General features: G+C 42.1%; 1 long non-coding RNA gene across 1 annotated transcript; it reads left to right on the top strand.

Annotated features, from left to right (window-relative positions):
• Positions 1-280: 280 nt before the first annotated feature.
• Positions 281-22,019, top strand: LOC137141914 (uncharacterized). Its single transcript, XR_010916783.1, has 3 exons — positions 281-544; positions 18,236-18,367; positions 20,466-22,019. It is a non-coding gene; the product is annotated as an uncharacterized lncRNA (long non-coding RNA).
• The last annotated feature ends 1,203 nt before the right edge of the window (positions 22,020-23,222 follow it).

Here is a 23,222-nt window from a genome sequence, read left to right as displayed (position 1 = left end):
CAGTATCTGCAAAGCTTTTTTGATTTACACTCCAGATTACTTTAACACATGTATCAGTCTCATTGCATATCCATGCCGTTTGTATAAATGGCTCGTTGTTTTAAATGCTCATATTTAAAAAACGGATGGCACTTAGAATCTGATATGGCACAGAGTGCTGCTTAAATAACCATCATGTGGCTTATATCTTGGACTGAGGAGGAAAGAACCATCTTTCATCAAAATGTTTTCTTTTTCTGTCATTTCAAACCAAAACCTTCACAACGTTATGGATTTTACAATTTAAATATTCCTGAATGACAACGATAAATAATCTTCATTTTGATGACATGGCACTGTGCAGCTACGTTAGTGAACACTGAAATCAAGTTGATTCGTTACTTCAAGTCGAAGAGCTACCTTATTATTTCTGTTGCAAAGAACTTACAAGGTTTTGCAAACTCCTGTTGCACTGCTGAAGGATATTTCATGCCTTTTTCCATGTACCGTGGCAAGGCAAGATTAGCAGGTCATGGAAGAGAAGTCTTGATTGTCAACACTCAAGGTTTGTTTTTTATCAAATTTTCAATGCATTTGGTATTTACTTAAGACAAAAATATATTTTATGCATGAAAGTAAAATGTATGCACTGTGGTTAGTGTAAATCAACCTTGCAAAAAATTTCCTTTAATGCTCCCTACCCCAGGCCCAATATCTACCCACCCATCTTTTACCGTGACGATTGATGATAATGAAAAAAAGTTGATATTTTTCTCTCCCACTCCAAAAGGTATTACTCATGCTAGGTGAGCAGGCAAGTAGAATTTTTTCAAGATGCTGTAAAGAAATATCACATTAGGCCCAACTCAAAACCAGGGAGAATTTGCCTGAGAAAGACGTGCAGGATTCTTCCTGTTGGCATTAGATCTTTGTCTTTTAGATTTGATGCGATGACGTATGTTTAGAAATCATTCACAACAGAAGTTATGAATAAAGGGCCTGATCCTGCCGTCTTCCTGATGTGGGCAAATCTTTCATTTGTGTCAGGGGGAGTTCTGCCTCCATGAGCAGTGCAAGATTGGGCCGATCTGCAAAGTTGAGCAACAATGTTAAAAAAAAAAAGAAGTCTGCCTGCTGCAATTTTTAAGGTCTTGATCCTCTAAGACCTTATAGGAGTTGCTTTTGCAAAGAGTCCCATTGACTTCAAGTAGTCCCTTTTTGAGACACCTGAGTGAGGCTTGCAGGATCAGGCCTTGACTATCACCGTTACCCTATCACCGTCACCTCCCTCCCTTATGTTCTCCATTGTTTGTTCTCCCACTTTGTCTTGTCTTCAGGTTAGACTGTAAGCTCCTTAGGGCAGGCACCTGAGTGCTTCTACAGTGCCTGGCACCACAATGGAGTCCTGACCCTCTGTGGGCTCTCTGGGCACTAATGTCATAAAAATAATACACAATAATTGCAGTCAATGGAGTAACACTGGTGCAGAATTGGTTCAGGTGAGAGCAGAATCAGAACTAGTAAGCTGGGGGAGGTAGCACAAAACTTGGCCCTGTAAGGTGCTAAGTGCCCTGAATGTCCAGTGAAGTCAATCGGCCAAATTCTGCCTTCAGTCACTGGTGTAACTGAGGGGAACATTTGTCCCAGTACGAGTTGTGAAGTGTGGGTGCTCAGCATCCATCCAGGTTGGGCCCTAGGAAAGCAGAGGAGTTTGCTTCTGCCCTGGGCTGTTTACGAGCTCATCAGATCATTCTTCATCCTTCTGTTCTGATCATTCACATGGACTGTCTGATGCTTTTCTGTAGTGTTTGACTGGCTCGCATGCTACATATTTCCACAATAAAAGAAAAGAGCTGCAAATAAAAGGGGAACCGACTATTCTTCAGCTCTGATTGAAAATATTTGTTTGGCTTGGCGTTTAAAACTGTCAGTCACACATTTGGAACTCAGATTTGATGGCTTTTCAAGGATAAGAGATTGCTGGAGGCTTATTAGGCAGAAAGAGGGAGTACCTTCAAGGTGTTGAGGGTTGGGATTCAAGGAGTGCTCAGGCCCTGGTTCACCAAAGCACTTAAGCATGTGCTCAAGTCCCATTGCCTTCAGTAACTACTCAGGTACTTGAAGTTAAGCATGTGCCTAAATGGAGATTTGGAGCCCTCAGTTCCCATTGACTTCAAGGGGAGGAATTGGGAGCCTTAGAGCTTCTCACCATGCAAGATCGTGCCTTAAATGGTGTGCACACCACGATCAGAGCTCAGCTTTCCACTTTTCTGATGTATTTTTCTCTATTCTTATTATAAATGAGTACCTGCAACCCCTTACTCCTGAGAGCAATCCTTCCTCATTCAAACAGTCTCCTTGAAGTCAACAGCACTAACCACACTAGTAAGGACTGTTTGCATGAATAAGAATGGCAAGTCTGAGCCCTGCCTGAGAATATCTATAAATAAATTGCCAGTAGGGAGGCCCTGCTTCTGCTTCCATTGACTTCACTGGCACAGCTCTCATTGATTTCAGTGGGAGCAGGCGCTGGCATTGACCCCTCCTGTGCGGTATGCTGAAGAGGTATAACAACGAGGAGGAACAAATTGCTATTATTTTACACAATTTATTGCTGCAAAAGAAAACCAACATTAGAAATTAATTCACATTAGAAGTGAAATATGGAGAGAGTTCATGCTGCTTTCACCCATCCCCCATTCATTTCAGGAAGGAAATCTGTGCAGACCATTACTGGTTTTGTGTTCGCTGACCTGGAAATTAAAAACAAACTTAAAAACCTCGGTAGACCAATACGAGCCAGAAAATGTAAGAGTTTATTACAAAGTACATCAGTCGAAGTTTAAAAATGATAGCGAGTATCGGTCCAGACTTTTGGACAATCTACCGCATCATGTGAGGTCTCAGTATCGATGTTCTTTACATTTCTTCAGTCCCTGAAACAGATGTAATGGTGATTAATGACTTGTCGTTTTGGGCAGGATGGCACAAGGTATTGAAAAGCATTAGCCTTTCATTTCTGGGATGCTGGCTTGAATCATGCCTGGGGTCACCAGTGGCATGAGTTTGGTTTGCTCAGCCTGGTCACTAGTGGGCATTCATGCATGTCACAGACTGTCCTTCGACAAATGATAATACAGTAACTAACAGTTATATAACTCTATTCAGCCCAAAGTGTCTTATGAACAATGGATACTATATTCCTCTCTCATAGAGAAAGGTGTAAACAGAAAACACTGACTGGAGATAGGGTGACCAGATATCCCGATTTTATAGGGACAGTCCCCATTTTTGGGGCTTTGTCTTACATAGGTGCCTATGACCCCTGACCTCCTGTTCCTATTTTCCATACTTGCTATCTGGTCACCCTACCTGGAAATGTCTGTGGAGAAAGGGAGCTGTGTTTTCAATACAGCTTCTCTTCTGCACGGGGCCAGTAATGCTGCTCAAGTGCCATTGGGCAGTTCCTGACGTGGCATATAAAATAGGGATCCCTTGATTAAACCCCACAAAGAACGAGTGGCTCACCCTCAGTGTTCCTTTCTGCTCTCCTGCACTCACACCCAGCCAGGGCAGCAGGGCTCCGAGCCGGCAGCTGTGATCAGTGACCTAGCCATCATTGGACGGGTCACCCGAGCATGCTGAACGAACATTTCCAGCAGCATTAACAAATCTCACTTTTGTATGTTTTTTGGACTATGTACAAGGAACATGTTACTTAGAGTGGGTGTTCCCTGGCTTCTCTCCTCACCTCACTGTCCCAGGATGCTCCCTATTTACCTGTGAGGTTCAAGGGCTATGCAGGACTGGTGCATAGTGCATAGAGGGGAGCTATCTCAGGTAGCTTCTTTTCCCCTCTGCATGTCTATGCTTCCCTCTGAACTATGCAGCAGTAGGAGAATAGGGGCTATTTATGCCACACAGCACAGGAATTGCTTTACTTATTGATGAAATGCCGCCGGGCAGCCAGTTCTGATGTAGAACACGGTGCCTGTTAAACAGCACGCGGCAACACGACTGACCAATAGTGAAGAAGAATGCAATTATCCACTTGAAATTTGTATAGGGCTAACTGGGCAAAATGCAATGGCCAGTATGGAAATTGGGCTAGGGCATGATGGCCAACAGCAATACTCTAACAGAGAGATGTAGTGGGATCTTTAAGGAGCCATTCATGACCTTGGTTTTACAACTCGCCCCAGAGATGGATTTGTATATGGCTTGGCACACTTGGTAATCTGTGCTCTGGAAAGACCCTTAAATGTAATAATAGAGTTGATTCGGGTCAGAATTGAGGTTCATTGAGGAAAATGTGATATAAAGCTTTAAGTAGCATCTGCATGCCGTGTGTCTTACATTAGCCACTGTTTCTGTCCATTATTTTCATGAACACCAACCTCTCCACCTCACTTAAAATAGTTAATTTTTAAAAAATTAACAGAAGGAATATATTGCATGATGGTCTCCAAATCACCAAAATCACTGGGCAAAATCATTCTGTCAAGGAGTGTTTAATGTTATCACATATAATAATAATTGTATTAGCATGATTGGTAGTACCCATCTTTGTTGCCCTCTTGATACACACATTCACCTTTCCTTGGTCTTTCACTCTTCCTCCTCCATCCCCCATTGGTCTTGCCTTAACTTAGAGCCCAATTGTGCAGATACTTAATGTGGAGCATAGCGCTTGCTACGTGACTTTGGTGGGTTTGCTCATGGTAGTAAATGCTATACTCTCTCTAGTAAGTATTTGCAGGATCAGTCTATTGGTCAGGGAATCTATCTATATCTTGTCTTGTAAAACCCCATACAAAACGCTGATGCTGTACAAATAATGTTATCAACAATAAGCAGAAGTAATTAGAATTCCTATAGGAATAGAATACTACAAAAAGTAATATGAATAATACTATGGCCAAATAATTAATTCATTCCAATTCTACGTTACAAAGATAAAAAGGTTAAAAGGAAAAAATAAATGACATTCATGTAGAATTAGTATTATCCATCATAGTGCAACTCCTTCTCACTTCTGTAATCTAGTGTACTTACTGGGTGCTCTTTGGTTCCCATGTATGTTTATTGGACCTGTTCATGTTTATCATGGATGCAGTCACAAATAAGCAACCCCCGCCACACACACACACAAATAATGGGCCAGATCCACAGCTGGTATAAATTAGCATAGCTTCACTGAAGACAACGGAGCTGCATTGATTTACACCATCTGAGGATCTGACCCAGTAATAACAATTCCAGATTTTCAGCAGATCTTTGGACACACAAACAGGAATGCATAAGTTTGTCAAATTCCCCACTATCATAAATGCATAGGACTTGATTCTTCATCCACACCAGCTTTACATTCCACTTACTTCAGTGGAGTTACATCCAAATTCCACCAGTGTATGTGAGAAGACAATCAAGCCTATATTCTCAGAGTTGGGAATCTGGCTGTCCAAAATGTTTGCCGATCTGCACTCCAGAACGCATTGCCAGTTGATAGCTAGTTTATCTTTGAGGTTTATTTAAGCAGTTGGTGTTAAACACAAATGGCCAAACTTTGCTCTCATTTATACCATAGTAAATCCAAAGTAATGCCACTGAAATCCATTGATCTTGCTTGCATTGTTTTTGCATAGATATGGCCATTAGCATTTATGAAGTTACCCCTGATTTACATCAGTGTAAATGAGCTCAAAATTAGGCCCATTGACTGCACTGGAATGATGTTGTGCTGAATTTTTATTAGTGTGAGAGCAGAATAGCTCTCCACAAATTGCCTTACCTGGCAGTAGATTAATTATCTTCCTAACTGGCAGGAGCATTATCTGAAGAATGTTTCTTTTTCAGTTTAAGAACCGGGGGGTCTCAAAACAGATAAACCAAATGATTACTGTACAACGGATTACTCTAAAAGAAGTTTACCAAAGATGTTACATTATCACAATCAGCTCAAAGATCCTGTAACTCTTCTGCTGTATCATCTGTCAGCTCAGGTTTAGTATCACCAAGGGATTATGTTCCCAAAGAAAGCAAGAAGGGTTGTAGCATTTGATGACATGCATGAAGGCGAAATGAAAGACAAATCACATCTCTGTGTTGTGGCTGCAGCGTGGCACCCAGAATGTCGCTCCCTACCTTGCAGAAAGCAGCTGAATAGCAGGGGCCAAATTCCATGCTGGTTTACACCCTATGCCCAGGTGTGTTGATGTACATTTGGCTCCGCTGACATTTGCATCACATGCTTCTGTCTCTTTCCACATTTTGAGTACCTCAAACTTTAAGTCCCCAGTTACTGACAGCTGCTCATCTCAAACGTTAGACCTTGCCCACCTTTACTGTCTCTGCCTTCACTACCCTCTCCCTTGCCATCCGGAGAGCACCCCACGTACAGCCCTAATGTGTGCCAAGCTGAGAACCCTCAGCTTTACCTCACCTCTCTCTCAAACCATGCCCACCTGCAACCCAGCCAGTGGCGGGCAGGGAAGCCCACTACAACGTTATATATTCCGTATAGATGACACACACAGTGTAACCTTGCTACTCCAGCCTTCGAAAACCAGTGCCCTGGCAAATCCCCATAATCAGGTTTGCAGTTTGCTTGCACTCAGCTACAGCAGGGTTGATGAGAGCCTTCTAAATATGATGGATAGATGGGTAGCTAGACAGTGGCGCAGACAATTGAGGCTCTCTGCTGCTGTGCTGAGAGCAGGGTCAGCAGCGGTGACATTCCCGTCTGTGTGTATAGTAGGATTTCATTACCTGCACTGATGTGCTCCCGACACTTGGTAATCCTCAAACCTCACAAATCTGCACCAAGGTTCTCGTTGCCCTCCCCAGAGCGTGGAGGGATTAGTGCGATTCTATTCTACTTAACTCTCTTGGGCAAGCTCACTTTTAAGTCCCTCTCTCCATACTCCCTCTCCCCACTACTGAATCTGCATATTCCTTCACGTAGCTGGAAATGCATGTGATTTTTTTGAGAACAGCTGAAAAGAGATTTGCATCACTGAAACAGCGTAGCCTTGTAATTTCTCTCGTTAAATATTTTGGAAATCTAAGGTTGGGGGGGGGGGCGTAATTGAGGGAAGTTTTTAATGTGAACAAACTTTATGTTTCGTTGGATTGTTTTTGGGTTTTTTTGCTTTAGAACACACTATAATTTCCAAGGCATAAAAGGGTTATTTAAAGATGAGAAAAGTTAATATGAAAAAGCATGTTATTCGTTTATTATTACACCGTGAAACTGTGGAATGTTTTAATTGGATAAGGTAGCCATTAGTGCACTGATACGTTTCAGCTTGCTTGCCAAATGAATAATTAGGAGGCCATGATCAGTCTAAGAAGAGGCCTTTAATAATCCTAATGATAATTCATAAACAAATACCCAGCTCTTATATAGCAATCTTCATCTGTAGATCTCAAAGCAGTTTGCAAAGCAGGCCAATATCATGAGCCCCATTTTACAGATGGGGAAACTGAAACACAGAGCGGCGATGCAACTTTGGCCAAGGTTGCATGGGCTGGAGGAGTGAGCACATGGCTGGGAGCCAGAAGGCCCTGAATTCTAACTCTGCCACTGACTCACTGTGGGACCATGGGCAATGCACTTTGAATGTCTTGCTCAGTTTCCCTCTCTTTAGTGATTTTGACTGATGTATCTCACTGGGGTGTTGTGAAGTGGCCCTAGCACAAAGGTCTCCTTTGCTTGGAACAGGTAAAGCACCATGTAAGTGCTAAGTACTATTATTATTAAATACACTAATATTATTAAGAGTTGTTTTTATTTTTTTACCTTATTCTGCTGTTTTTATATATATTTAATGCAGAATGAACTTGACTGGATATTAATATGGTCTGAAGTGTCCCCGAGTTTGGTTTTACCTACATTTTGGCCGTCTTGTTTTGCCATTGAATTCAAACTTCCTTACACAGGTACTAGATGGAGGGGAATGGACAGAAATAGGATCCAGGAGATACGCAGGGGAAATGTGATAAAAGCAAGAGTGTAGGTTCAAAAGTGGATGGGTCTGGAGTGTGCGGAGAAACCTACTGAAAGGCCTGGAAGCTCCACGAATTTCATTGTGGAGGTTGCACTGACTAACGCCGAGGGGGGAGTGGTGTGGGTTCTATTCCTATTCAGGGGGCTGAAAGTCTCATGTCGGAGGAGACCTGAGTTCTCCCAGACATCCTGCAAAGCAAACCTGTGCATGCTCAGGTGTAGAGGAGAGAGGGGTGTAGATGCAGTTGCTGTGGGCTGGCAGTGGTGCAGTCCCACTCTGCCAATGCAGGGTTCAGTGCCCATGGGGAGAAGCCAGATCCACCAGGAGCAGTGCAGTAGGGCTCCACATCAGATTGACTCTGTCAGCATGATCTTATCGTATATGTCATCAGTTTCCAGTCATTGGAAGGGGTGGTTGCTCTAGAAACCCGCCTGGTTTTGGCTCTGTCCCCCGTCCAGTCACACATCTAGCCATACCATTCAACAGAACCCCAACTGGCTGAGTTTCAGGAAAGGGCTTCTGTGACTTGAACAAGGAGGGGAGGATGCTGCTGCTTTAGCTCATGTTCTACGCTAACCTTGGATCCCACCCATGCAGCAGCACTGCTACAAGACTGGCTACTGGGATTTTAACCACCAGGTGATTAAGTTGCCCGTGGCCATTGCATGCTAGATCCCTCACTGGAGCTTCACTGGACTTAGAAATGATGGGAAATCTTGCAAGTGTCAGTAGAAATCTCTTGGAACCCCAGGGCTATTTTCTGTGTCAGTGGTTGCTATGCTGTGGTCTACAGGAAATAAAACATTCCGACACCTCTCTCGTAGCTTCGGGGAAAAGTGTAAGCCCCACTAGAACACCCCTTCTTACTCAGATCCAAACACAGCTGGAGCAACTTGCCTTCACCCCTGCAAAATTCAGGGTGTTCATTCAGGTCCATTGTTATTGGAAGTAAACTCAAAGAGTCTCTTATCATGTCCTCGTATTAGGAAGCACTTGGAGGAGTGATATGTTTGAAACGCATGCTTGCCTCAGGAAACAGGATCAGATTTATGAGAGGACAGAACTGTAGTTCACGGACCAATCTCATCCCTGGTGGAAGTGGACGTAATTCCCATTGGAGTTAGTAGCAGATGTGCCCATTATGGGGTGAATTTATGCCTTTTTACTAATCCCTCTGCAGTGAGAGGCTGCTAAATATATAATTAAGAATGGTACTGGGCAATGGAGTGTACATTTCAGCTAGGTTAGGGGACAGATTCTGGTTTCAGGTCCACCAGTGTAAATCTGGAGTAACTCCGCAGAAGTGAACCTTTGCCCCTCCCCTCGGTCCTGGTCAGCCAGACCTGAGAATGATCTGTTTTCACTTCATCCTTCGTATATCTACAGTATTAAGCTGGGCTCTCACTTATATGGATAGCAGGAAGAGCGGATGTGTTGGCGCAGGGTGAGAGGGTGTGTGGTGACCCAATCCTGCTTATTCCACATGCTTGACATGCAAAATGGCTAGCTAGCACATGTTTTGCATTTCCATATTTATTTTGCACCCTAAGCTGGAGTTACAAGGAGACCAGTCCCAAAGCAATTATATCTAGTGAGGTCCAAAATCAGTCAATGAAATCATCTTGGTGATTGGTGCAAAATGCATGTCGTGGCATTGCATTCCTCCCCTTTCCAGGGAAGACTCCTGCAGACAGATGAATAGTTGCTTAGATGTCTGTTTTCATTTTCAGAATTGGAGAGTTGGGTTGGGTCTTAATGCCTTGTGTACGATTTTTTCCTATATTCGGTAATACACCCTAACGTGCAGGAATCAAGCCTTAATAAAGGTCTCACATAAAATCCATTGTTCATAAATTAAAACCTCAGCATTCTCTTTGCTGGTTTGCAAACTGTATTACCATGACTGTCGGCGTAGGGTCCAAAAAATGGTTTCTCGGTGTCATTGGAACAAAGGCTTGTAAACATGAGCTAATACGACATACTTGAAATTTGTTTTCCTTTTCAAAAGCAGTTTGCAATTTCTTTTTCAATCGAATGTACGTCTGATGTCAGGCTTCCCATATGGAAATTGTTACAGTGAGGTTGACAATTTTAGAAATATTTGCGAGTGGAAAATATCCTGGGAGAGCAGCCAGTAGCAGATTTTGTGAAGTTTTAGTCTCCTATGAATAGGAAACATGATACAGGTACATTTCCTGAAAAGGAGCCTAATTAATGAAGTTATTTCACTCAGGTGTGTGTAGTTCTCGCCTTCTTTATTTAGGGATGGGTGGAAATGAATTCTGGCACATCGGTTATAGTTAGGATACACTAAATTACCTATTCTTACCAAAGGATAAGCAGCCAATCTTGCATTTACTTCCCAGAGGGAGAAAAAAATCTCTGCAGCAAAGAGGATTTTCCAAGGTTTAACCCTGATGGTAGTGAGAAAATTGGTTAATATTATTCTTGTGCCTAATTCACCACTGTATTACTCCAGTTTTATGCTTGTGTAATCGGAGTACACCAGCATAAAACAGGGCTAGCACAGAGGTGAATCAGGCCCAGGGCCTTTTATTATACAAGGAAAAATTAGAATGATAAGAATGAATGTGGCTGATTAATAGTACAGGGCATGTCAACAAGTTTTATAGGCTTCCCAATGCGCTCATTTTAATTACCCTATTAAATCAACTGTAAAGTTAGAAGCATTTTACACTGAGCAGGCCAAATTCTGCTGTCAGTTACAGAGGTGCAACACAATTAAAGTGAATAGGGTTGCACATGTGGTAAGTCAGCACACAGCTCAGTTCGAGGGCTTGTATTGGTGCATCCTGCGAGAAGGTTTTGGCCCACTGTATGCAAATAGCCTTGTGCTATAGGTAGCATGGCTGAGTAACAGTGTAAAACATCACATTGGCTTTACAGAAAACAATCCTACGGAACTAAATTGAGCTCATGCTGATTGTTCTTTCCCTCCTCTCTTTTGCAATGTAACAAACAGTGATTAGACCAAGGTTACAAAGTACCAGTGGGAAGTAGGGGTATGTTATAATACTGGAAAATGATCACTTTATATTGATACAGTTCCTTCCGTCCAGTGATTCCTTTACAAACATTCAGCCTACTCCAGAACTCACTCAAATCAACAGGGAGACTCCCATTGACTCCCATTAAATTATATTATTACCCCCTTTTTACAGATCAGACAAATAAAACACAGAAAGTTCAAGGGTCGGATTTTGCACAGCTCGGTGGGTGGGTAATGAGGAAGGTAGCCTGATTTCCATCCCCCTTTGCACCCCTGCACTGCAGTAGGGACTCAGCTGCAGCCTCTGCTTCCTGGAGCTCAGGAATTGCTTATTTTTATTTTAATTGCAGGGGCACAAGACCTCCTACAAGGGGGCAGGTGCTGCCTCCCACCCCATGCGCCAAGCAGCCATGTACGCTGCACCCCCAGAATTGGCATAGGAGTTGGTGCGCTCCTCCAACTTTTCCTAGAGCTTCCCTTGGGGTCGTGCAGCTCCACATTGTCTCCAATACAGGGCTCTGCCTACCGGGCACAACTGAGGCCTAAGCACTCTGCCCAAGGACACGCAATGACAGGGCCAGGAATGGGATGCTTATTGCCTGACCCCCAGTCTTGTGCCTAACTCCAAGGATTTAGAGCCAGATTTCTGAAGGTATTTTGGTGCCTACAGCTGAAGACAGGGTGCCTAGTAGGACACTTTCGAAAATCCCACCAGGTGCCTATCTGCATCTTTAGGCAGCTAAATACCTTTAAAAATATTAAAAATCTGGCCCATAGTCATTAGGTATGTTATACTGCTTCATGAGGCTGCTCTTTTGTTGGTGCAGTTGTTTGAAACCCAAAGGTCTGGTTTTGCACCATAGAAATCAATGAAACTTTTGCCATTGGCTTCAGTAAAAGCAGGATTGAGCCCCAGGGGCACGGTTCTGCTCCCATTGAATTCAACCAGAGTTTTCCCATTGACGTCTATGAGAGCAGGATTGGGCCTCAGCCTTGCTCTGGACTAGCTGTGAGATGAGCAAGCATTTTGGAAAAGGCTGGAGGTAATCTAATTGTTATTCATTGTCAACTCTAAAGCCAAGTTGTGATTCAGTCTGTTTCTACACTGTCTAGAAAGGCATCACATGAAATTATATAAGGCCTGATGTCACTGTCAGTGCATAATGTTTAACCTGAAAAACAGAACTGCAGAAGGAGTTCTGAGTCAAATGGGGCTTTGTACTTTCCTTATGAAATCAATCGGAGAGCCTAGCAGAGATGATTTGATATTGCAATGCAGTTCAGACCTATTTTGAAGGGTACCAGAAATAACTATAGGAGCAAACATGTCAGTCCAGATACATTTGCTCTAAATGAACTCACTGAACTAAAAAAAAAGCATGGAGATTTTTAAAGACACTAAGTATTGCCATAAGTGTGCTCCCATGAAGCCAATGGTAGTTCATTGATTTCAGTGGGTGCAGTTAGCCTAATGCTGAATGCTTTGGAATATCTCATCCTAAATATTTTCTTTCTTTAAATTACAGTCCTCCTGTTCATGGCTTTGCAGTGACTTTCAGCTATGGCCCTGGGAGCTCCCTCTGTCACAGCGATGAAGCAAAAGTGCAACCACTGGAAGAGCTGAAGGGGTTTTATGCTATCTTGTTGATGTTCCCCTCCAAAAAGTAGCAGGCTTCAGAGGTTTTCTCTCTTTGTTCCCCCTCAACTTTTCTTTTAATGTAGTTGCAGCTATGTAGCGTTGCATCTGTCAGCCTTCAAGCAGTGATGCACCCTGCTATTTTTAGATCCTTCCAAGACTCTTAGGGTTTCCTGAGGCTTTTTTGAATAATAATAATAGTAATAAATTAATTAATAATAAATAAATGGCCCTCTCTGCACACAGCATGACTGCCTCACATCTCTCTTTGTCATGCATTTACTTGGTGAACATTCAACCATGATCCAATTTGCAAATCACACCAAAATTGAAAAGCAATTCATCTGTGTCTAATTCAAGGGGCAAATTCATGTTTGTCTTGAGACAACTGACTATTAAAGAGGTTCAGTTCTATTGCTATTAGATTTCATTAGATTTAAAATATAGAGTAGCACGGGGCCTGATTTAGGAACATAGTACTTGCCATACTGAATCAGACTAGTGGTCCATCTAAGCCAGTATCCTGTCTCTGACAGTAGCCAGTAGGTCTTATCTTGGTCTCGAATAACTAGAGACGAGCATAAGCCCTAAAGCACAAAGTTTAATATCGCTTCCAAATGTTTTATTGTCATTTATTATGATAACTCTGGGTATTCATAATATCCATATAAACATCCAATCTCTTTCTGAATCTTGTTAAAGTCTTGGGCTTAACTATTTCTTGTGGCAGTGAGTTCCACAGCTTAGTTCCATATTGTGTGAAAAAGTATTTCCTTTTATTGATTTATAATTTCCCACCTTTAATTTTGATTGAATGTCCCCTTGCTCTTGTATAATAAGACAGGGATAGCGGGAGCTCCCAATGTGCCTTATCTGGACTATTCATTATTTTATAGACTTTTATCATGGATCCCCTTATACATCTCCTTTCTAAAATAAACAATCTCAGTCTTATCGGTCTTTCTTCATATGGCAATATGAATATTTCCAGACCTTTGATCATTCTCATTGTCTTTCTCTGAACCCCCTCTATGTCTGTAATATCCTTTTGGACATAGGGTGACCAGTACTGCACACAGTACCGAGATGACGCTGCACCATTGATTTCTACAATGGCATTATAATATTTGTTAAATTATTCTCCATCTCATTCCTTAGGCACCCTAACATTTTGGTTGCTTTTGTGAGCGCAGCTGCACAAAGAACAGAGCTCTTCATTGAGCTGTTTACAGTGATGCCCAAGCCCCTTTCTTGGGTTGATACAGTTAATTTAGAACCCTTAAGTTATAAGAGTAGCTTCATTCTTTTCCCTGCAATGTTTATTACTTTGCATTTATTGACATTGACTTTCATTGGCCACCATGTTGTCAATTCCTGTAACTTGTTTAGGTTTCTCCAAAGTTCCTCATAACCCTTTCTGGTTCTCAATAACTTTGGGGAATCTGCCAATTTTGCTGTTTTAGCACTCACCCCCTTTTCCAGATCATTATAAATGTATTAAACGACATGCGACCTAGTACAGAACCTTGAAGCACCCCACTATTTTCCTTTTGCCGTGATGAAAATTGAGGATTTATTCTCAAGTCTGCAATAATGAAAGTTATTGGTCTCGGCCCATCCAATTTACAACACCCACCCATCCTGAATGTACCCTCCTGAAAACATATGCAGATGTCACAGCAACAAATTACTAGGAGGTTATTGAAAATGAATCCCTTGAATGTAACATGATATTTTTCAGTCTCCTAGCAATGTGTTAGTTTCACCATTGTGCATGTGTTTTCAAATTTTAGGAGGCAAAATAAAAGTCGGTAAGTGGTATATATTGGGTGTCTGGTGAGTGATGAAGGATTATATAGCCATGCGTAACTGATTGGACACTTTAGCTTTTCTTTGTCAGGTATTCAAATTATTGTAATTTTTAAGACGTGCAGAAGTTAGGAAGGTGGTGAAGCACTGGAATGAATTACCTAGGGAGGTGATGGAATCTCCATCCTTAGAGGTCTTTAAGGCCCGACTTGGTCCTGCTTTGAGTAAGGGTTTGGATTAGATGACCTCCTAAAGTCCCTTCCAACCCTAATAGTCTATTATTCTATGATTATATTCTAAGTTTTGTACTGAAAGTGTAATGTTGTAGTTTGGCTGTTCACTGGACTACATTGAAACCTACTTCTAACATTAACACATTTTGTTTATGTGGTGTAGTGGAAACTGGTTAAAAATGACACGCAATCACTTGAAATGTGAGGCATTTGCTTGCGGGATAGAGGGCCCTTACCAAAGCCATGTGATCTGGGTCATTTTAGTCAGTCAGCAGACAATCAATCTGGAGAGAGCCAGTTTAAAGCAAGGTGGGGTGAGCTGTGCTTCGCTGTCTTAGGGACCAGCCTGCTTTTGTCTTTTTTTTTTCTCTCCCTCTCTCTGTTTGGGTTCTTATGTATTCTCGTTCTGAATTCTATGAAATAAGGTAGTGTTACACAGCAGTCGTTCAGCAAGTGTATTTATGTTTTTAGCTAACTTTTCTGTGGCCTGCTCTATGCGTAAACGTTTTAGGCTGACATAACTATATAGTTCAGGGGTGTGGAAAATCCACACCTCCAAGTGACGTAGCTATGCCAGCCTAACCTCCCTTATAGATGCAGTGAGGTCAATAGAAGAATGCTTTCATTGACCTTGCTACCATTACTAGGGGAAATGGGTTCCCACATAATGGAAAACCCCCTTCTGTCAGCACAGGCTGTGTCTACACTACTAGATTACGTCAGGATAGCTACAGCACCATAGCTCTGCCAGAATAATCCCCATAATGTAGACATACCCTGTGTGTATGATGTGAATGTAATAGTTTCTTTATGAATGGCCCAGTTTTTGAACCAGCACCAGTAATTTCAATCAGGTTGGTTTATAAGGTCTCCAGAAGAGGAATCTAGCTCTCACAGACTTTATGAGGCTCATCAGAGTGGAGATACCCTCCTGCAGTCCCCACTGTCCCAAACTCCCCCTTTGTGGAAGGGCAATTATTAATTGCATGTGAAGGACACCACACTCTGTGTTGACAGGATCAGCATTATTTTACTTGGGTAGTCCCTGCATTTTCTGAGGGAGTGATGCTCCAGTTCTCCTTCCTGCTTCACAGAGAGAACGCCTGATTTTGATGGTACATTCACCACGGAGTTTCCTCAGGATGAGGAAGAGGGAGGGATGATGTCACAGAACTATTACTCCCATCTTTCCCAGAATGCCAGGTCAGGTCTACTCAATACGGTTGTCTTCCATGCCTGGAAGTGAAAGGGATGGTCTAACCCTAAGAAATGTGAACAGCTAACACGTGAAGATTAGCTGTCAGTTTCTGTTTTGAAGAGAGTGGGCCCAGTCCGGATCCCGTTGAAGTCTCTGGGGACTTTGCTATTGACTTCAGGCTTGAGGATTAAGTTCAATACTGTTACGTTTTACAAAGAACACATGTGTAACGTCCCGCTAGTGCAAGCTGGACTGTTGTATTGTGGTGTCACCCCAATCCTCCACTCCTGAAGCCCATCTTACTTTGCTCTGCTGTGAGAACCCCCACTCCTGGGGTCTTCTTGCACAACCACCAGCAAGCAAGCTGATTTTAACTGACTGAGTGAGTGAGTGTTTCTAGCTACCCTCTCTTTGAATTATACAACAGAATGACCCCAGCTACTACCCCCAGTCCCTGATGCAACCCTAGGAACTTCCATCTTACAATGTTCAAATCATATAGTTAGGCTTCGGAATGAGCGAGATAGGATGGTACTAGTTCAAGACAAATGAGCTACAAGCTCAGGAAAAATATAGGCTCAGGAGAAGAGGCTAAAGCACAGGACAGATGTTGCTGAGTAGTGCCTCTGATTAGGATTTGACAAGCACAACCTGTTACCGATTTGATTCAGCAATACCAAAAATGCTGCGACGCTGCAGCTGGGCTCGAACACTGACAGACATGATGTTGCACTGCTTTGACAGCTCTGCTTCTTCTTTGGGCCACTTTGATTCCCATTAGCTTTCCCACTAAAAAAACTGTCTTTAAAATGGCAGTCGGTTCCATTTCAGGTCACTAACCACAGCCTCTTCAGGCTTCTGCTTCAGGGTTTCTCTCTCTGGGAAAGATGGTGGAGGAAATGACATGACTGGTGTGCTGAGGACATGCTCCCACATTCAGGATGTTCTGCTATATGAAGTGAGGGAAGACCCTGACATTTGAATTTGGGAAGCATGAGTAAGCCTTCAATCTTCCTTCCCTCTGATGCTCACCCGCTCCCCTCCAGCCAGCCAGTTGCACTGTAGCTTTGGGCTGGGCAAGAGAGTAGAGCAGAGGACACAACGGGTGACTTGAGGTTGCATCAGCGTGTAGAGCAGTAAAGTCTCTCTGGCAGTGGCAGACCAATTGGCACGGCTGTCTGACTGTCTAGCTCACCTAGAAGAACCTGCTGAAAACTGAGCTGACAAGAAACTAAGCTTGCTAGGAGGCCAATGGCTCTGCAGGGAACATAATGCAGCTTTCATGGGAGCAGGGTGCACTTCATCGTCTCCTGAGGAAGGTCATTGTGGGCATCTGTAAAACCAGGCTTGAAAGACTGGGGGAGAATAGAGGGCCAAGGGACCTGCCAGTGAGCACTGGAGAGTTAGATTATGCCTTGGGCACAGCCCTACGTAAGGGGTAGTGAATGTCTGTGCCATCCCAGCAGCAGGCCAGAGAAGGAATTGTAACTCAGAGAGTCGCATTGTCTCTCTGTACCCCCTTTCTCCAGGGACAAGTCATCTGCTACAGCACCATGCAAGGGGCAGATGACTTCCTGCCCATACCAACTCAACTCCACAGGCTCACACGGGGGAAGAGAGAGGGGGGCAAGGCTTCTCCCTCTTCCTGCCCCTCTCTGCTTCCACGCTGATTGCAGTGGAAGTAGCGGTCATATGGAGCTTGCTTTCCCATTTACATCCTGAGCCGCAATGTGGGTTGGAGGCAGGGTCTTATGTCTCCGTGTAGCCATGAAAGGTTGGACCATAGTCCGGCCCTAAGAGAGGAAGAAGTCATGAATTGAGAAGGGATGACCGGTTCTGCACATGGTTTTCCAGGCCAGGTGGCATCACTGATTTATATAAAGGCATTATAATATTTCCAGTTTGATTCCCCATCTCGTTCCTTAAGCATCCTAACATCGTTTTGTGAACGCAGTTGCCCACGGAGCACAGGTCTTCACTAAGCTGTCTACACTGACACCCAGGTTACTATCCTGAGTTGACACAGCCGACTTAGAACCTTGTAAGGTTAGGAGTCATTGAAGTTTTTTTCCCTCTGGTGTTCATTATTTGCATTTATCAACACTGAACTTCATTTGCCCATCTCACAACAGCCTTTATAAAAGCTTTTGAAATGTATGTTATCCATGCAATGGGCTCTCTGTTTTTGTCTATCTTAGGTGTTTCCATCACCTCAGTGCCTAAGTGTTAACACCTATATAATAAACTAAATCAATGCAATATCCCTGTTGGATGCTGAAAGCAGTTTGCTAAATAGACTGCTGTGGTCAAGCTAATGATGATGCCATATTATAGGTGATGTTGCATTTTTTTGTTCTCTAGAGTGACCTGGAGCAGAGACAGTGGTACTGTTCTTGAGAAGGCTTCCCAGGATACAGCAGTCGACAGCACACCCAATGAGCCACAGTACCGGAATGGTAATTCCAGTCTGGGGAGGGTGTGAGTCATGAGTTGGTGAGTGAAAGAAACAGCAGTATAAAAATAACGGAACACAGAATAATGCTGAATGTTAATCTGTTACGCTGCATTATCCTTGCTTGTATTACCCATAATATTGTATCGTATAGTGAGCACTTCAGTGCATAACACAGATCGTTGTATACTATTCTGGAAATATATGGTTTAGGACGCCAGCTTGGCTATGCCTTATAATTCCTGTTTTTAGGGCTGATTGAAAATTATTCATCAATTTTTTTTTCAGTGAAAAATGCTTTTCAAACAGTATGAACATTTCTGCATAAAATTTTTGCATCATTCAAAGTTTCCAGATTTTGGACAAAACAATTTGAAATGAAAAAATTTTGTTTCAATTTGAATAGAGTAGAATCAAAATGAAAATTTGAGGGTTTCCCTTTTTTTGTCCTCCCCACTCTTTTCTATCCCCTTTCCAGGAGTAAATAGAGAGAAAGGAGGAAAAAGCCTCAAAACTGAAACATTTTCATTTTGATTCTGTTTGATGTGAATCGATATGAAAATGGGTTCTTTTGGACTAGTTTGAAGTTTTGAAATTATGTGTTTGTTTTGTTCATCAAAATATTTTGGGGAAAATTTCCAATGCAGAGTGGAATTTTCAGTGACAATCAGCGTTGGCTGAACTCCTCCTGGACTCAGTGTTAGGCCACTGCTAAACACTTTTGAAATCCCGAACAAAATCTCTGCAATTGAAAAATGTGATGAAATCAGATTTACCAAACATCTCTGAGAACTTTTCCACACAGAAAACTATCCAGATATTTGAACTTTGAAGTTACCCAAGGTGATTCTCAAATTTTCCACCCAAATTTACCTTTATGTCCTGTCCAAGAATGTAAAGTTTCATCTCAAATAAACATGTGTAGGAATGTTAAAAGCCACTGCATAGAGCCACTAAGAGCCAGATTTTAAAAGGTGTTTAGGTGCCTGACTCCCAATGAAATCAGTGAGGGTTAGACACCAAATCAGAATTTGGGAGAAGAGTTAGGCCAGCACTGAGTGATATTGAAAATTCATCCTTTGTTTGAAAATTTTCCAAAAATATTCTGTAATTTTGATTGAATCAGTGGGAGTTAGGTGCCTAAATATATTTAAAAATCTGTCTTTAGGTGCCTTACACCCATTGATTTCAATGGGATTTAGTTTTCTGGCTGCTTATCTGCATCCTTAGGTGCCTAAATACCTTTATAAATCTGGTCCTTAGGACTGAGCTAAATCTCACTATATTAATGGAAAAACTCCCATAGACTTGAATGGACTTTGGAACAAGTCCTTCTGCTGTATTGCCATTTTTGGTTGTGTGGTATAGTTTCCCCTCTGCAGAATAACAAAATTTTGTACTTTTCTATAGTGGGAAGGGCAGATGTCACCCTCACCCTGAAAGGACACTGGTGTCTCCATGAGGGGAACAACCTTGGGATTTCCTCCCCATAACCTCCCGGGAAGGATTGATGGAGGTCCAGTTATGGTTTAGTCAGGAACCTAGACCCTGATCGTGCACCATCAAAGCAAATGGGAGCTTTGTTATTGACTTCAATGAGCAAAGGTTCACACCCATAGTCATCACTGCAGGCTACCACTTAGACAGCTCCTGCATTTGAAGTTCAGCCGTTTTTTAATTAACTTTGTGGGAAAAAGTGTCCTCGTTTTTTTAAGTGTGAAAAAGTATCTATTTTATTCTAGGCTGAGTCAGTTCAAAATCCACTAAAGTGTGTATTCTTATCCATAGCATTCTCTAGCTGTGAATGCCATAATTACCATTCACAATGCTACATTATTCAAAATGTAAATTACATGTCTTTGTTAATGTTCTCCTCCCCTCCTCTTAACTGCCTGACTGGTGTAGGGCACTGCCTCTGAGAGATGATGAAGTTTACCCAGGTGAGAAAGACCCTTGTCTTGCAAACACTGATGAATGCTCTTAAAGTGAAGCATGTGTGTCAGTGTTTGCAGGATCAGAGTCTATGTTGGTGAGCAGAATATTTGTCTTTCTTTCAGATCTTGTTACAAATGGCTTATGTGATTCCACGAAGATGAAATCACCTTGAATAATCCTTTATATTTCTATTTTCTCTTTCAGAGGCTGCCTGAGAAGCTATTTAGGGCATCATTTTTTATAATGTTTTTAACTGATCTTTTGTGCTTTTTTAATTTATATTTACACCTATCTAGCTCATCTTTTTTGGTACATTATGTGTTTATTTCCAAATTTGTAAAAAAATAGTTTATTTTTTAATTTATATTTATGCAAGAAAAAGGAAGTCATCGTAATTGTGATTTGACATCTTTGGAACAAATGTTATTTACTACTGAGTGGCCACTGTTTTGGTTAAGACACCATTTCATTAATCACATCTGTAAACCCAATAGGGTGGTGAAGGTAACTCCCTGGGAGAGGACCTTTATGGACCAAATTTTCAGAAAGGGAGGTTGGAGGTTGGAAAATACATAGGTATTTGGGGCCCAATCCTACTGCCCTTGAAGTCAATGGAAATCTATCCATTGTAAATGGTCATTTGCCCAATATAACAAACGAAGGCATGTAATTAAGCATACAGTCCTGAAGGTGGACTGACATGCTTTTCTGATAATGTTGCCCTAGAAACTTACAAGTGTAGGGGAGAAAAGTAATTTCTTTCTTCTGTGAAATCTGTCTATGCAACTGTACTGAATTAGAAGAATTGTTCAACAGAAAAGTCGGGAATGGTTTCTGGAGGCACTTTTATGTGCTAAAAGCAAAGCAAGTGAATGGAACATTGCAATCTGTGTGTCTGTCACTCCTGATCTAAGCCATATCTCTGTGTCCGGTGTTCACCCTAAAGACTGCAGCTGTAGCGGTTCGGTAGAAGACTGGCTGCCTTTCTCCTGGTCTCAAACTGCAGTAAAAGAACATTGGGAAGAAATTCAGATTTGAACTAAAGCAGGTAGCCAGATTCCTTTGCTCCCTGTTACCATATCTTCTTGGGATGTGAAACTCTATTGAAAGCTTTTCTCCTGGATAAATTGCTTTGGAGTTGCCCAGCTTCTTCTCCCCCCATTCCTCGCCCCGGTCCTCACATGGATGTGTTCTTATCAGTTGGATTCCTCAAATTGGATTTTTGGAAATCTGTTCTTTTGGGGGGTTTTCTCTTACAGAGAAACTGTTCTGCATTAGAAAAGGACTGTGGTCTGAGGTGCCATAACATTCAGAGCTCAGTTTTGAACTCGTTCCCAGACACAGCAAAACACATCAGTGTGAATTTGCTATTTTGGATTTTGTATGGAAATATGTGAATGATTGTCTCTAATTCTTTGCTTTCCTTCCACTAGTGCTGTTCTTTGTCAAAGTTTCTCTTAGATTAGGGATATTATTGAAATATCATTTATTTCTGTCTTTTCTGACATTCATTTTCTGTTATTTAATTTGTATTTTTATGATGTGAAGTCTCTGGGGTTAATATTTCAGATCTTCACATCAGAGTGCTGTGCATACAGGTCTAGTACACATCTGAAGGTTAGTCTTAGTTTTTGTGTGGCTTTGACTTGAACATGTTTCCATTTCTCTTTCTGTTAATACTGGTATTTGGAACTAGTGCACCGCCTGTATTCTTTCTGCCTTTTGCCTCTGTCTCTTAATTCAATAAAAAATGTTTTCCCCAAAAGTATTTTATATATATACTACAGAAACAAAGACTTTGTAGGTGTGCATTGTATATATCTGGCATACATAGGAGATCTTCTGAAGTGGGGTCTGAGAGGGTGGATCTGTACCAGTGAAGGGGTAAATTATTCCCTGCAATAATTATGCCATATTGCTTATGTTGAGAAGATCTTTTTTTCAAAGGCATTTATTTTCTATAACATTGCTCACCATTGGCTAGATTCAGAGCTGGTATAAGCAGATGTAAATTAATGGAGTTGCATCCATTTACACCAGGTCAAATTTGGCCTCGTCTGTATATTCTATGTTATTCCAGCTCAGTGGGGAATATATGACTACAGTAAATCCTTTGTCCTGCTCATGAGGGTGTATTTGACTTTTGGGGACCATAAGAGGAAACTTTTGAGGCCAGTATTACATCACAGCCTCACTCATAAGAGAAGAAGGATGGTCCAGTAGTTAGGGCCAGAGTTTGGGAATTGGAACACCTGGCTTCAATTCTTGCTCTGCTTCAGGCTTCTTCTGTGGCCATGGGCAAGTCATTAAGTCTCTCTGTGCTCAATTCCCCATCTGTAAAATAGGAGCAATAGTATTTGTCTTGCTCACAGGGATGTTGCGAGGAAAAAGACATTAAAGATCATGATGTGATCAGATGCTAGAGTAATTGCAGCCATATGAATACCTAAGATACATTGGTGGGTAACAGAGGAAACTAGCAGGGTATTAACCAGACACAGCTGCTTGAATTAGAAGCAGAGAACGCTCCTGTTACTGTGGGATGAAGAAAGACAGCTGTGTGTATCCCAGCCGCTGCTCCAGGAGAGCAGGTGGGTTCTGTTGCTCTATTTAAAGGAGTGCTACTCAGCAGGAGAGGAGCTCTAGAGGAAGATACAAGAAAGGTTTCCTAGGCTGCATAGCTCTTAAGAGCTTGGGTGAGCGCAATGTTTCTCTTCTGTTAATCCTGTGCTGCGTTTTGAATGGAATATGTTTTTGTGTAATACCGGAAGCAGGCTGGCTCAGCTGTTCCAGACCTTTTGAGCCATTGGCCTCAGCTGGTGTAAACTGACATTGCTCGTTTGCCATTATTGGAACTCTGCTCATTGACACTATCTGATGATCTGGCCAGTTATTGTTGTTTAGCTGAAATGTGTTGCCATAAAATCCAACCTTCTAGAGGGATTTTTTTTTTCTCTTTTT

Source organism: Emydura macquarii, unplaced genomic scaffold (genome assembly GCF_026122565.2).
Source record: "Emydura macquarii macquarii isolate MOO-44397 ecotype Brisbane River unplaced genomic scaffold, CSIRO-AGI_Emac_v2 contig_3122, whole genome shotgun sequence".
Classification (NCBI taxonomy): domain Eukaryota; kingdom Metazoa; phylum Chordata; order Testudines; family Chelidae; genus Emydura; species Emydura macquarii.
This window is presented reverse-complemented; position numbering and strand designations above follow the sequence as displayed.